This window comes from Notolabrus celidotus, chromosome 7, assembly GCF_009762535.1.
Source record: "Notolabrus celidotus isolate fNotCel1 chromosome 7, fNotCel1.pri, whole genome shotgun sequence".
In the NCBI taxonomy this organism is placed as follows: Eukaryota; Metazoa; Chordata; class Actinopteri; order Labriformes; family Labridae; genus Notolabrus; species Notolabrus celidotus.
The window spans coordinates 14,629,772-14,645,245 of record NC_048278.1 but is presented as its reverse complement, the minus strand read 5'-3'; the positions used below and the strand labels follow the sequence as shown (position 1 = coordinate 14,645,245).

General features: G+C 37.7%; 1 long non-coding RNA gene across 1 annotated transcript; it reads left to right on the top strand.

The window, feature by feature from the left end:
* Positions 1-7,728: 7,728 nt before the first annotated feature.
* On the top strand, positions 7,729-12,518 carry LOC117816337. Its single transcript, XR_004631930.1, has 3 exons — positions 7,729-7,947; positions 11,268-11,366; positions 12,414-12,518. It is a non-coding gene; the product is annotated as an uncharacterized LOC117816337 (long non-coding RNA).
* The last annotated feature ends 2,956 nt before the right edge of the window (positions 12,519-15,474 follow it).

Here is a 15,474-nt window from a genome sequence, read left to right as displayed (position 1 = left end):
TTTCACAGTTACCACACGTGTACTTTGGCATTGACCCATGATAACGTTAGCCTTACCATAGATATCGCTGCCCACTCAACACCTCTGACCAATTTTTTTCACAATAGCTGAACCACAACTCGAAACAGGCAATAAGGCCATTTTCAATTTCCATCTGTACTGGCATGAGGCCCTTGCAGTGTTGTGGAAGTGATGTTTTTTTTTTTTGACTTTTATGAATTTGATTCAAAGCTTAAATATTCGTTCCAAACCAAAGAGTACACGATGTGAAGCATGATAGTGACACTGTAATGACATTGATAAATTCGAGTTGACCAACTTAGAACAAGTCACTTTTACTTTCAACAAATTCAAGGTGGTGAAACACAAATGTGCACAGATATTTCTCACGGATTAAAGGTCATCAATGTTACCTCAAAATTTTAAATGTCAAAAAAAAAAAAAAACAGCATAAGCATAAGCATAAGCATTTTAAACATGAAAAATTGGAATTCTACACTAAAACACAGGTTTGGGTTTTCAAGTTTAGAGGATGCAAATATTATCATGTGATTGCTGCATTGTTGGAGAATACATTTGTCAAATCATACCAAAATTGCTTTGTTTTCATTTTTTTCATTATATTTTCTAAGGTGAAATGTATAATTGTATTAAATGCATAATAGTGTCTGAATTGATCGAGGGGACCCTGAATCTAACAGAACCCAAACATATTTTGGCAGACTTTGTGATATTGGCAAACATTGTATCATCAGCCAAGAAACAATGTAATATCATATCATGATAAAACTGGTATTTTCAAATCCTGCTGTTGGCAACAGACTGCTGTGTCAGTCCAGTGAGGTTTCTGGACAAACTGTTGTGTGTTGACTTAGCCAGTGCACGTTCCTGTGCTCCTCTGTGCTAGTTTACCCTCTGGGATGTGGATTTAAAGGTGACATATCATGCAAAATTGACTTTTTAATGGTTCTTTACCTGAAATATGTTTCCCTGGCATGTCTACAAACCCCCCGAGAATGAAAAAAATCCATTCTGCCCCTGTTTTGATTTCTACACCTTTCTGTAAATGTGTGTGAAACGAGCCGTTTCAGACTTCCGTGTTTTTGTTACGTAACAACAATACCCGGTCTGTCACGGAGTCAGAGCTCAGAGCTTGTTCAGCCCATAGACTGTATAAAATAATACTGAATCCCCCCTCCGTTTTTCATTACCTGCACACATGTGTGGTAACAAGGAGCTTAGGAGGGAGGCATCCTAGTTGCAGGCTGTCTTAATAAACACAAAGGTCGGTTTTACTCCCCACGTCTGCAGATTTGAAGATCTAGTGGATGTTTTTTATTTATCATGGATAAGTGCTAGCGCTAGTTAGCATAGCTACATAGCTACATGTCGTAGCTGTAGCTGTGTAGCTGTGTACCAAGACACACGTCGACATACTGACAAATAAAACAACAAGAAACACAGAATCTGTGACCAATCCTTCAGAAAGGTCCTGCTGCCTTTCTGGCAGAGGTCGGTTTTACTCCCCAGGCCTGCAGATTTGAAGATCTAGTGGATGATTTTTATTTATCATGGATAAGTGTTAGCGCTAGTTAGCATAGCCACATAGCTACATGTTCGTAGCTGTGTACCAAGACACACGTCGACATACTGATAAATAAAACAACAAGAAACACTAAATCTGTGACCAATCCTTCAGAAAGGTCCTGCTACAGGCGCCTCTCCGTCAGGATCAGATTCTGGATCAGATTCAGTGGGTTGAAGTAACGTGATCTCTGAGCAGCCGTGTATATTCAGCCAACATGTAAACATTAGATCAAAGTGCTGGACAGCCGTGGCACATCCACTTCCTGAGGGGGCGTGGTCAGAGGGAAAAGAGAGTGTTCTGAGGAGGACTGAAGAAGAGGGCTTTTCAGGCATGCCAAAATCTGATTTCAAAGTGTTTTTTTGAGCATAAACTTTGAAGACATGTTTTGGGGACCTCTTAGACCAATGTATATTGATGAAAAAAGTGTGATATGTCACCTTTAAGTCTGTTTGATGCATGTTCCACTCTGGACTATTTTTCTCTCAGCTGCAGGGCTATTAGGTCTCTATGTCACCACATTGGCTGTGACTTATTTGTCTTTGCATTTATAACGTTAATGTGCAGCACACACACAGAAAACAAAAATCACTCTTATAATTAGAGCAGGAAAGATACACGCCTGTTGTCAAATACTGTAAGCTACTCCCTTTGTTTGCTGTGGTTACAATTTCACTACCTCCTGCACTAGAAAACAAAAAGTTTTGATATGAAAATACAAACAGATAAGAAGAGAAAGCGTCTACTTGATTTGGAATATCAGGAAAGATTTGAAGACTTAGCTGGTGGAAATCCTGCTGTAAAATTATGTTAATCTCTCTGAGACTGGAAAGGGGATTTATCCAAAGAAAGCTTTTATTTAGTTATTTTTTCAAAGCAGAGAAACTGCAAGACTGATTCAAATGCAGTGCAAGTTTTTTGCTAAAATTGAAATAATGGCATCCCTAAAGTCCCATGCAAAGAGAAGGATGAACCGAGGGGTTGAGCAGCTCCTGATTTTATATTTTGAAGATATGATCTTCTGCAAAGTCACAAAGTTGTGTTAGGCTTTGAAACTGTTTCTGTCACTGCATAAATATTTACTGCACCTTTCCTCTCTCTGCTTTAATTGATTTAGTTAGCTTGAAGAGATTCAACGAGGCAGTGGATTAGGAGGAATGTGGCAGTGAGGTTATACTGACAACCACTGCATTTACCTTCTACTTGCAAACCTATGTGAGAATGTACCGTACAGCTGGTCTTAGGTTTTTCCATTCAGCTGTCAGTTTGAGTTAAGTGACTATATAAAAGACAGACTCAAGAAACATACAGTGTGCACTCAGCTGGAGCACTTCTTGTGCTTGGTTGCAGTAACCATTGGCAAGTGTAAAGAATAATAAAACCAAGGAAATCACTTTGTTTTTTGTTGTCAGTCTGTTGCTTGTTTACAGGAAATCATCGTGACACTGTGCTTGTAGAAAAATGTTGGTGGCACAACACAATAGATGCTTAAAAGAGACCTACTACTTTGGGATAGTGAGGGTCATTTTAATGTAATAATACAAATAAATAAATATCAAGAATGATATAAATGTGCTCATCTAAAGTATTGAGTCATCAGTCAGAAGAATCCCACGGTGTCCCAACAACAACGGGTGTTTAAATAATTGAAGTTATTATTATTATATAATTATTACAAGTGTGCTCCTTTCTGAAGCATGACTATCTCGTGTTTTTCTTCCTCACAGTTTAACAGATTCCACTTACACATATTGTCCATTATTCTGGACGCTGTTGTTAATATTAACAACACTCCAGCACACGATTCCTCTTGCCTTTTACAATAAACATCACATTTATCGTAAAAGGCAAGGAGGAATGATCACTATTGTTATTGTCCTCACTTGCAACCTCAATTAAATTTAGAGGCTGCTTTGTCCTGGCTTTAAAGAGCCTCTGACTTCCTCCAGGGGCTTAATCCCATAAACCGCTATGACCCACTGACATCATAACTTTAAGCTGCCAGTCAAGGCGATGTCAAACTACCCTCCAATGGACGCAAAGTGGATGCAGGTCTCTTTGAATTCATGTGTAACTTTGTGCCAGTTGTGTAAGACATCATCACTTAACACTGCAGTGTAAATACACATTTTGAAAGTAGCTTTGCTCTATTTTTCTTTGACAGGCAACTCACATGAGATTTCAATTCAAAGTTGACCTGTGCAACATGCTTATCTTTAGGGGGAAGTGGGAGAATCCCAAAGCAGTAACAGTGTTTATGTTGTAGTCCACACTGCTGTTCTCCTGAGTTCAGAACCTGCTCTTTATAATCGTGATTGCACTGTAAAAATGAAAACTGAAAATTGTTGGCCTGAAATGTTTTTTTTGGTTAAGTAAACAAAAATGTTTGGTTTTTTTTTGCAAACTACATCAAATTATTTGTTTAGTTAGTTAGTTTAATAAGGCATGGTCATTACCAATAGTTAGCGGCCTTGAACATTAGCTACCTTGCAAGTGGGAAAACGGTGTAGTAACAAAGGTACATTTTCTGAACAAAAAATAATAAGTTGGCACAACTTTCACTTATTAGTATGCAGAACTCAAAACTTTAAGTTACACTACATATGAATGATAAGTTATCACAACAAAAACTAATAATTTGGCTCAAATGTAAGATATCTAGTTAGCCTCGAAACTAAAAAATCTAGTGGTGTCACTTGCCTTGAAATTTTGAGTTTTCACAGCTTTTTTGTTTTAACAGTGTGGGTATGATCAGTGGTGGACAGTAACATAGTACATTTACATGAGTACTGTACTGAAGTACATTTTTCGAGTATCTGTACTTTACTTGAGAATTATTTTGGGGGGAACTATTACTTTTACTCCACTACATTTGAAAGACAAATATCATACTTTTGATCCACTACATTTCTATCAATGCTCTAGTTACTTACTACTTTTGCTCTGAAGTCAGCTACTCTAGTACTTTAACTCAAGTAATTATTTAGCAGAAGAGTAATGTTTGACCAGGAAGATCTATACTTTGATGTAAGTAATGAAGTGGTGTAATTTGTCCAACACTGGATACGATGGAAAGTAATCGGGCAAACTGTATTGTGATAATACCATATAAATGCTTACATTTTACTGAAGCACAACATTTTCAAATACGAATTTGATAATTATTATTCCCTTAATGATGTATCTTTTCTAGTCTTTAATTTTTGCTCTCCACTTTTAAGCAGGGTAGTGATAACAAATAATATGCTGTGGTCATTTTCTCTTAAAAACAAGGAAAAAAAAGGAATAAAGCAAAAAAAAAAAGGTTGTGTTAATCCAACATGGAACTAACCATTGCAACAAAAACAGGAAGGGTAAAAGCAAGCAAAATGAACAATTCATGGTAGAAAATGTTATAAAACAAATGCTTTATTGTAGAAAGAAAATACTGTTAGCACCTGATCATTTGTGAGACCCATGAATATATTATGAGTACCGGAAACTAAACCCAGAAGATGTTGTCAGTCACTCCACAACAATTGCATGACTTGTGCACCAAAATGATTGTTGCATTAGTATTCAAGTTGATGCTACAATACAAGGCAGGGTGGCATTTCCTCTAAATGTTATTTTCTATACAAGGACACCTCAGAGTGTTTAATTGTTTTAGACAATGGCAGCTTTTCACTGAATAAGGCAGGTTGCGTTTAAATTGTGATCAGTGTGAGTGCACACTACACCTGTTGGTCAATCAGAAATGAGTAGTTTATGTGGTCATGGCCTATGTCCATTTAATCAGACATCTCAAATGAACTGAAGTAATAAGATGGCCAGACTCACTTTTTTACCTTTCCTGATAATTTCTATTAACATAATGTGCTTCATCCTCTTATCTTAAACCTTAAATCAGCTTTGAGCCAAAAAGTATTACTGAGCAGCCAACTTCAGTGTGTTTCCATCCTACTACTTTTGAAAAAGTAAACTTCTTCCAAAAAATGTTACTTATATTTCAGGTATTATTTTCTTGTGCTTGAGCTGAGTGACTCCTTTGATACTTCAGATCAGGTATTAAGTGTGTGTCCTGATGTCTGTGAAACATATGGGCAGGATAACAGTGTCATCAATATACCAACCCAGACCTGAGGGCCTGCAAGCCAGGGATTAGCCCCAGGAACAAAGACAAAAACACCAACGTGTTTCTGTGATGTTCCCAACAAGGGATTAGAAGGATCCCACTGACGGGATTAGAACAATACCTAGTGTATTCTCTGTCCCTCTACACTAACCCATTTTATCCCATTCTCGGTTTTTATATTAAGAGATGTTTTTCCTTTCTCTACCTCTGTTTGGAGGTTTGTTTTTTTCTGATCCTTTTATCCTACTCCTACTTTTTAATGGTTAAACTCATTTTGGGTCTCTCCCTGCTGTGGCAGGATTATTACAAACCTACCTAATCCTGAAATTCCACCATAATACCCTGTCTCTGAGTGGTGCGTTTATTTATGAAGAAATACATTTAGAAGAGGGAGTAAGAAGTTGAGCTATGATCTTCATTTATTTATTTGAAAAGTCATAATAGAGCTAGCAAGACCCGAAACAAAAAGTGTAGCAGACAAAGGATCAAGTGAGACCACTGTTAAATTAATAAAACAAATAATAACAATAACAACCACAACAACAACAATAATAATAATAATGAAAATAATCATAATCATAATAATAACACATTTAATAATAATAATAATAACAACAACAACAACAACAACAACAACAATAATAATAATAATAATAATAATAATAATAATAATAATAATAATAATAATGATAATGAAATAATATAAATATGACAAAAAGTAACAATATAAGAATCAAATAATAAAAGTAATAATAATAACACTTATAATAATTATGAAAAAATGGTAAATAAATGGTAGCAACAATAATAATGATAAAATGTAATAATTAAAAGTAATAATAATCATTATAATTATAATTATAATAACAATAATGCCTTTTATAACAATGGCGTAGAGTAAGTCAGAAATTGTGTTACACAAGCAATATAATCAAATGAATTTTCCAGACACAGTGGAACACCTTGAGTCAATCAAAAACAATTACCTTTCAACCTGGCACACCAAAGAAATGGTCAGAGAAAATTGGGTCATTATTTTTAGGAGAGAAGTGATACTAAAACTAATTAGTGGGGAAAAAAAAAAAAGATTAGTCACAAAGAACTGTTCTAAATTTGTGACAATTCCACTGCAATGACGATGGGCTCACTGGAATAATATGGATGATGGACTTCCTTCTCAATTTGTGACATGGATTATAGGATTTAAACAATACGCTGTGAGGATACTTTAATGGAAAAAAATGAAGTGTGGCCAAGACTTAGGCTTATTACTATTTTCTCACAGTAGGGTCCAAATGTAATTAAAATATTGAGTGATAGAGTTACAATCGGTGTGACAGCCAGAGATGATAGCGGATGTTGACACAGCTGATATGTGATGATGAGACGACTGGTCTGTGGACCACACTGATTGGTCTGATGTAATTGGAATGTTGACGAAAATAAACACCGGTTCTGGAGGGCACCAATTATTCTAAACGCTAGCCTGCCAGGAAAAAGCAATCACACCCAGACAAGCCTCTGAGCTATCAATAATCACAGACACACATGAAAAAAGCCCAAAACAGAGATGTTTACACATAGATAAGACCCCATGACAACCCCTGCCAAAAACAAAAACAGGACTTTGTGCGAGGCTGCGATTACAGGAATAAACAAACAGCAAGAATAATCAGACAAAGATCAACCTCCAAAGCAGGAGTAATCAAACACAGAGTGCCTGGGGGGCAAAACTGCAATAATCAAATGCAGACTGCCATTCAAGCTTGTTCACTGTCAGGCCAACGGGGTAATGATATGATGAGGGTGAAGCAATTCCTGCATTCAGGAGCTGTTGTAAAGCTGAGCCAGGACACAAGTCAATCATGCCTCGAGGGTTGCTCCTGGTTACCTACTGATTGCAGAATTTGAAAAAGTGTTACAGGGATGTTTTCTCTTATTTAAAAATAGTTTTTAAAAAATGAAAATTACCCATCTGTGATCATATTTAAAAAAAAACATCCTTAGTTATTAGTTGACAGAGATAATCTTGTTATATATTCCAAACTATCATCCATATGTCTATTTCTTAACCTTCAAATTCATCATTTGCTTCCTCTGACATGCAGAATCTCCAGATTGACACTTCTGGTGAGCCGTGGGGGACATTCACTTCTGTCAAACAGACTCTTTTCTGACAATTCAGCACTAGTGGGCATGTCCAATCTTGAGGATTCACGGAAGGACAACGCTAGCACAGGGCAAGAAGGTACTGAAGTGCTCACTTTTCCTTTTTTGTTCATTGCAATTCACTTTGCTTTATATTTTACTTCTTTTTTATTCTGTCCTGGTCTTCATTCCTGTATCTGTATATGTGTGTTTAGATGTCAGTTTTGCAAACTGAGACATCGCTTCTATCATTCCCGTCAGCTGCTTGTGACTTACTCTTCTCCAAAACCTTCCTGACCTTCCCTCAAATAAACCTATCATCTGGGATCAAGAGCAATCTCATCTTTTCTCCTACATTCACTTTGACATATATACAGCCTCACAATTAATACGCGCATGCGCACACGCACACGCACACACACACGCAGGACTCATCCAGGTCTTTTCTTCCCTCTGTGGACTTTTAAAGATGCTAAATGGTTCTCTGGACAAGGGCACAGTTTTTTTTTTTTTGCATTTTCGTCAACGTGAACTGAATTAGCTGCAGAATAGGTCAAGTCTCAAATACCACTTAAATGGAAGCACCCAGCTGATGCAGAGATACTCCCGTCTTCTTCCCAAAGTTGTCCAGGCCTCTACCAAGCGGCAACTTCCAGTCTTAAAATATGAAGCCTATACGTAAGTGCTGAAAAACTGCAGATAATTACATTAATGAGGCTAGCTGCAGAAGCACCGGAAACTACATACACACCCATTCAAAAAAGACGATCTTTACAGCAAAAATAGAAATGTTCACAGCCTGGTTCAAAAATGGCTTAGGTCTGAATGCCTAATTCTCCCTTCCGCACACACTGTACAGGGGCTAAAATGTATTTATAGCCCTGTTAGCGAAAGGCTAAAGGCCCGTCTTTTCACCTCACACTAGCTTGACAGACGTTATGTTGAGTTCAGCATTTATATTTTGGCACACGGTTTCAAAACAGGGCCTGTACATTGTGGACTTATTCCCCCAGGTGAGTTTTGACACAGTTATAATGTGAGATTATTTGTTGAAGGGTGATACAGGGAACAATCATAGTGTGATGAGAAATTGTAAATTGAGTTTCACTTACAGTATATAGCGCTTTCCTAGTCCTTCTGACCCCTCAAAGCGCTTTTACACTACTCTTCACATTCACACATTCACACACTGATAGTAGAGGGTTCTATATAGTAAGGGACCATCAGTCTTAGCTAATCTCATTCATACCCATTCACACACCGCTGAACAACAGCGGGAGCAATTTAGGTTTCAGTGTCCTGCCCAAGGACACTTTTGCATTTGAATGCAGGAGCTGGGATCAAACTGCCAACCTTCCGATTGATAGACGACCGACTCTACCCACTGAGCCACAACCAATGTACATCAGTACATACAATGTGTCTTTTGTTGTGTTGCATGAGGTCTCTCGCTTTGTGTTTAGTAGCATATAAAAACAGTACAGTTACATTACATTGTTTGGTATTCCTAAGTAATTTTGCATTTAGGGTCAATACACCCATTTACTGTTGGGCAAATGTGTGTGAATGGGTGAAATGTGACAAGTATTGTAAAAGTTCTTGGTGTGGTCAGAAAGACTAGAAAAGCACTATATAAGTATGTACGTCCATATTACATACATTTAGAAAAGGTAAGCATTTATCCATTCAAATGATGTGTATTTAGGAATATTTTGTATTGTACTGTCTATATATGAATTTTCATTAATTTCATATATAGTTAGTAGAAATTACAGATTTGTTTTTTGTAATCTTTTCTTCTCTGCCTTGCAAACACTCACAATTACCCATGTACTGTATCTCTCCAATGCACTGTGTTCTCTGCTCCCCCTCAGTCCCAGGGCTAGATTATTATAGACAAACGAGAGAGTGAGCTAGAGGGAGAGCAGAAGGAGCTCGTTTTTTGTCAGTGGGTCACACGGTGGTGGCATGGTTAACTAGCTAATATGATTAAATTTAGCAGAGGCACAAGTCACATTGTAAGCCCACATCAAAGTCTAGCCGCTACTGCGAGAGTGAAACGAGCCCTCTGTGAAAACTGAGAGAGAGAGAGAGAGAAGGATGAGAGCGAGATGAGGCAGACGAGGAAAAGAGTGATGTTTTAAACATAAAACAGAAACAGAAATGGTAAAGAAAGATGAGGCAATAATGAGGCAAGACAAGAAGAAAGTGTTAGCTTAACCCATCAAGTGAACTGCATGACCTGAAAAGTAGCAGTTATAGCAAATTCATGTCTGTTTCCCTCTGTGCACAAATGAAGGGTCATTGACAAACACGTACAATGTCAAGTATGAAACCAGCTTGCTGACCTTGTGGTTTTGATTGTCTGCTTGAGACTGAGAGTTTGTAAGCACACTGTCTCCGGCGGTTTATTGTGAAGAATACAAACTTGCCTCTGGAGTGAGGGTTACAATTGAACTGTATAGCAAAAATGTATAGCAACCTATTCAACATGAAGGACTGGTTTTCTGTATTTAAGGACTTTTGAACACATATCTGTGGGTTTCACCTTTTAATCACAATATCATTAACAATATCCCAGCTCTATTGCTATTTGGTTCTGTGCTTACACTGCCATATTGTGCTTTCAACGTGTGATAAATGATTAGAAATCAGTTCTTCTACAGTGCTGAGGATAATATTTTTTTGTGGTAGTGAAAGGTAACAATCCAACTTAGCTGGTGGAGAAACCTTTTTAGTGTGTGGGTAGATTATTTGCTTACCATCTTTCAACTTCTCAGACATGATTTACACTTCAGTAGTAGCCACACACTGCAGTAAAGGCTAGCAAGCTAGCCGTTTCTGAATCTTCTTCAGTTGCTGCTTCTACTTCATCATCTTCCATCGGTTTATGGTGGTTGGCAATAAGTGTAACGGCCACATACCACTAGATCCGTGTCCGGTCCGTCATGGCACCGGATCTGATAGGTTTCTATTCTAGTCAATGTGATAACTTCCATTGGATCCGCACCATTGTGTTCCGGCTGCATCTCTAATTCGGCTGGTCAGAGCCCTCCGACTATGAACCAGTTACTTGCATGGAACTACCTTATGCTCATTTTTCACACTACATCAATATTCAACTTTTTTTCAAAACACAGCTCATACCAGTATAGTGAAACCCCTAATATTAGTTGCTAGATAATATGTGAAACCAAAAGTGTATTTAATATTTGTTATTTTGTTTGTTGACCTAAAGCATCCAAAGCAGCTACATTGATCCTGCCAATGCCATGCACTATTTCCTGGCTCTATCACAGGAAGATTATGTTCCTGTTCTTAATAAAACGTTCATGGGCTCAGCTTCTTCCACATTTTGTTTAAATTATACAATAGGTTACTCTATGCAGTAAATATTTACTCTTTGGCATTCCTTTGTAGAACCAAATGCAGCTTGCTCAAAGCAGGATGACCTCAGAGTTGTATTGAAGAAACGGACTGTCTGATGTGGGGAAGTAAGAAAGGCACGCAGAAAAAGAGGTAGGAGGTAAAAGGCAGACTGACAATGAGGTTCAAGGTGAACAGAAAACTCAGAGAACAACACCATAAGGCAAAATAAGAACAAGCAACAAGGAACAGGGGGACTGGAAATAAGCTGGCAATAGAACAAAGGACATGGTCATGTGTCTTGGAGTGAAGCTAGAAAGGGATGCGGTAGCAGGTGTGTATGTGGCTGGAACACTCAGAAGACAGGACAGTCAGGATTGAGAAGGGGGGTTGAAGGGAAACTCCTGAAGACCTCTTAGAGAGGAGGTGAAGAAATATAGGGAATGTGAACCTCACGAGAGAGAAACACTGTATATTCAACTGGCGGCCCCCAGGCTGAATCCAGCTCGCAGGCAATCTACGAGTGGCCCTAACACGACCCACATGCATGAATCCAATAAATAAAAATAAATAATTTAACAGCACAAGCAGCGTGCACAACAGTAGCTTGTGAGTGAGCTTCATTCCTGTCTTCGTCAAGAGATGTACATGCGCAGTACCGATCCAAACAGAGGTTCACAGTGGTCGTATATAAAACATGCATACCATGCTAGTAGCCCCGCTTCAAAAATGTGGTCCATACTGTCCACAAAACATAGACAATGAAAACCGTCAGTTTCATCTTGATTGGACTGCAAGTCAAGTATTTGGTTACTGCCAACACCAAATGCAAAACCAACATGCATCATTTGCAACTTCTGCGCTAACGTTCTGAGGCATCAGTTTGAAAAAACCAGACTTTCCAGGATGAGCTTTCTTAGGGGATCATAGGACAGGGATGCCAAAGTATAAAGTTAATCTGCAGCTTACAAATGCAGATGTATTAAAACCCTGTTGCAGTCTTGCAATATGACAGACAGCCATAGCAGTTTCCCATCTGGAGTCAGGAATCTGGGAAAAGAAGAAGTTACAGAACAAAGTAGTGAGATAATGCATGCTGGCCATTGAGGACAAAGTGATTGGTGATAGACATATTAAGAATACATATTTTGGTATCTGTTATTAAAAAACACACCTGTCTGTCATTTCAACCTTTCCTAGGGTTGACATCCTGGCTACAAATGAACTCAAAACGGCAGACGTCAAGACATAACTGATATGGCACAACTGTGCATATATGTCAGATTTTCTGCCAGATATGTGACAAAAAGTGTTGATTACAATGTGAAATAATAATAATAAAAAAAAATGTTACTACATCCATTAGCATTTATTTAAAGTTTGCCTTGTCTTGGTTCTAAAATCTGGCCCAGCAGAAAATCTAATTAAAAATCCCTGCTGTATATCAACATGAACAGAATGCCTTTATCTCCTAACACTGTTAAAAAGAGAAGCCAAAACTCTGCATTCATCTTCTTAAAAAGTATTTCAACTAAATGTAAGCCATTAGCCGTCAATAGAAAGAAGAACATTCAAATATACTGTAATAATAATAATAATAATAATAATAATAATAATAATAATAATAATACACTTTAATTATGAAGCACTTTTCTTAACAAAGTTACAAAGTGGTTCACAGCAAAAAAATGCAGAAAATTACAAAGCAGATAAAAACAGTACAGACAGGAAAAACAGGACATCAGAATGCAGAAAATAGTCATGATTTATGGGTTGAGAAAGGCCTTCTTATAAAAAGGTTTTGAGAAAGGATTTAAAAGCAGCTATGGTTGTGAACTGTCTTATTGGTAATGGCAAGAAGTTCAACAGCTCTAACTGAGAAAGCCCAGTCACCTTTTGTTAGAAGGCGAGATCTTGTTACATCCTGCAGAGCTGTATGCACAGATCTGAGAAGTCGCCCAGGCACATATGGGGTTGAAATTTTAAATGAATCCATACAATCTTAAAATCATCACGATAAGAAACTTTCAACCAATGTAAACTGGCGAGCACAGGAGCGATGTGTTGGTATTTGGTTGTGCCTGCTAAAATCTGAGTGGCTGCATTTTGAACCAGTTGGAGTCTTTGGAGGGAGCTCTGACTGATACCTGTTAAAAGTGCACTACAATAACCTAACAAAAAATAAAAGCATGAATGACTTTCGACAGATCAGAAGGGGGAAAGGAATGATCTTTTTTTGGAGATTTGTTTGAGATGGAAAAAGCAGGACTCGCTATCTGCTTCAGGTTTTAGAAATCACATTGTGTGTGCTAAATGATTACATTTGCATCTCCTCCTTCAAGTATTTTGCGCATTCTGATGATCTGCATGTATTCTGCATATTCATGAAGGCAAACACGCTAAATGAATAGCGAGTGCTATTTTGCTCATTTGACAGACGCAATCCTCGGTGCTCCCGGTTAGTAAATCTGCTTTGCGCGCGCTATCAAGTTTGCACATGTTTTTATACACGCAAACCCTTAGTAGATCGGGCCCAGAGGGTACAGAAAAGGGTCAAGTCATTGTCTTGGAGTGCACCAGTTCTCACAGAACGAGGTTGAACAGTATTAATGAGCCTATCTTCCCTACCTGATATAAATGTCTATGTTCCTAGAAATGCAATTGGATGTAACTTCAGCTAGGGAATAGTTTCTGGGCTGTTTCAACTTTGCTCAATAAAGAGAACTGGATGTACCTCAATTGTACAATGACTGTTTGCTCATGCACAATGAAAAATGATTAAATTGGAATAATTGAAATTATGCGAAACAAACTGTTGTGAATGTGTATCCAACCTGCTTCCAAACGATGCCAACACACAGTGCCAGCTTTATTTTGCCTTATGAGGCATGCCACAGCATATAGAGCACTCTGAGAAGAAGTCACTGTAAGTACAAATGAATCATATTTATCACCCATCCACAACTATCATAAAACTTCACCTTCATACACAGACGCACAAGCACACACGGTCCTCCTTGTGCTTGGTGGCAAATTATGGGCGCTTTGAACCCTCTCTGAATAAATTTGGTTGGAGTCAATACAAAACACAATTATTCTGACACATTTTAACTCAAGCAGAAAATGTGAAAGCTGTTGAAATGTAATCTGAACAAAAACTCAAAGCAAAAATGAAATGATAAGGAGAAGAAACAGACCAGGGAAGGGGGAAAAAATATGTTTTTCAACAACAGATGCCTGAACAAATGGGACATCAGCCTGGTGAGCAACTTACTTACTTGTTTACTTATGTACTTTTTTATTTATAAAAGTATATTTACATTATGACTTCATCTCCTGTTTCATTGTCCTCCAACGTAACTTCAGAGCTCATTATGCCTTCCTTTAATGTCGTAATGTTGCCATTGACATCCATGATATCCATAAGTCCTGTAAGAAGTTTTGTCTGCACATTGTTCAATTTGAAGGCCACAGTGTGCCATCTGTGAATTCTAGTTTAACAAAACAGTTGGCAGTAGCTGGTGGCTGAGTAGTCTGCTTTGGGCATGCATTATCAAATGCATTCATTAGTTGTGCAGGGTTTTAGCCGTTGAGCTCGTTTGTTGATGTTTTGTTTTAGTTTTTTGTTCCTGCTGATTCTGTTCTTGTGCCAATTTAGGCAGTGGAGACACAAATGCATACTAAATTCCTCATTAATATTCAAAACAGGGTTTTACATTAGCACATTACAGTTCAACTTGTAAACACTTCCCTCTTTGAATTAATGTGTACCACAACCAAGCCGGACATTATGGTATTGCATGTCCATATTCCAGACATCTTAAGGATTAAATGAATTAGTGTATCTATAAATCTGTGTATATATACATATAAACATACAGTGGTGACTGTCAGTAGGGCCTGTCAACATAAGGAACTGTGTAAAAGTTATCTTTAAATGCCACTTAAATATGTACAATAATTGTTAAGCTATGTATAGTATGATCCACAAACATATATATATATATATATATATATATATATATATATATATATATATATATATATTTTAAATACAGATATTTCTTTTTCAAAATACGATGATGGTCCACTAACTCCCTTTTGGCTGATCGCCATGGCTGTCGGGCTAGGGGGTGGGCTTACCTAGTCCACATCCGTGTAAATTACGAAGTGAAGAGTTGATTAGAGACTCAGAACTGGTGGGAGACGCCAAGAAAGCAGCAGCCGTTTTTGAGAGTTTCGGGAGAAGAGAAGATTGTCG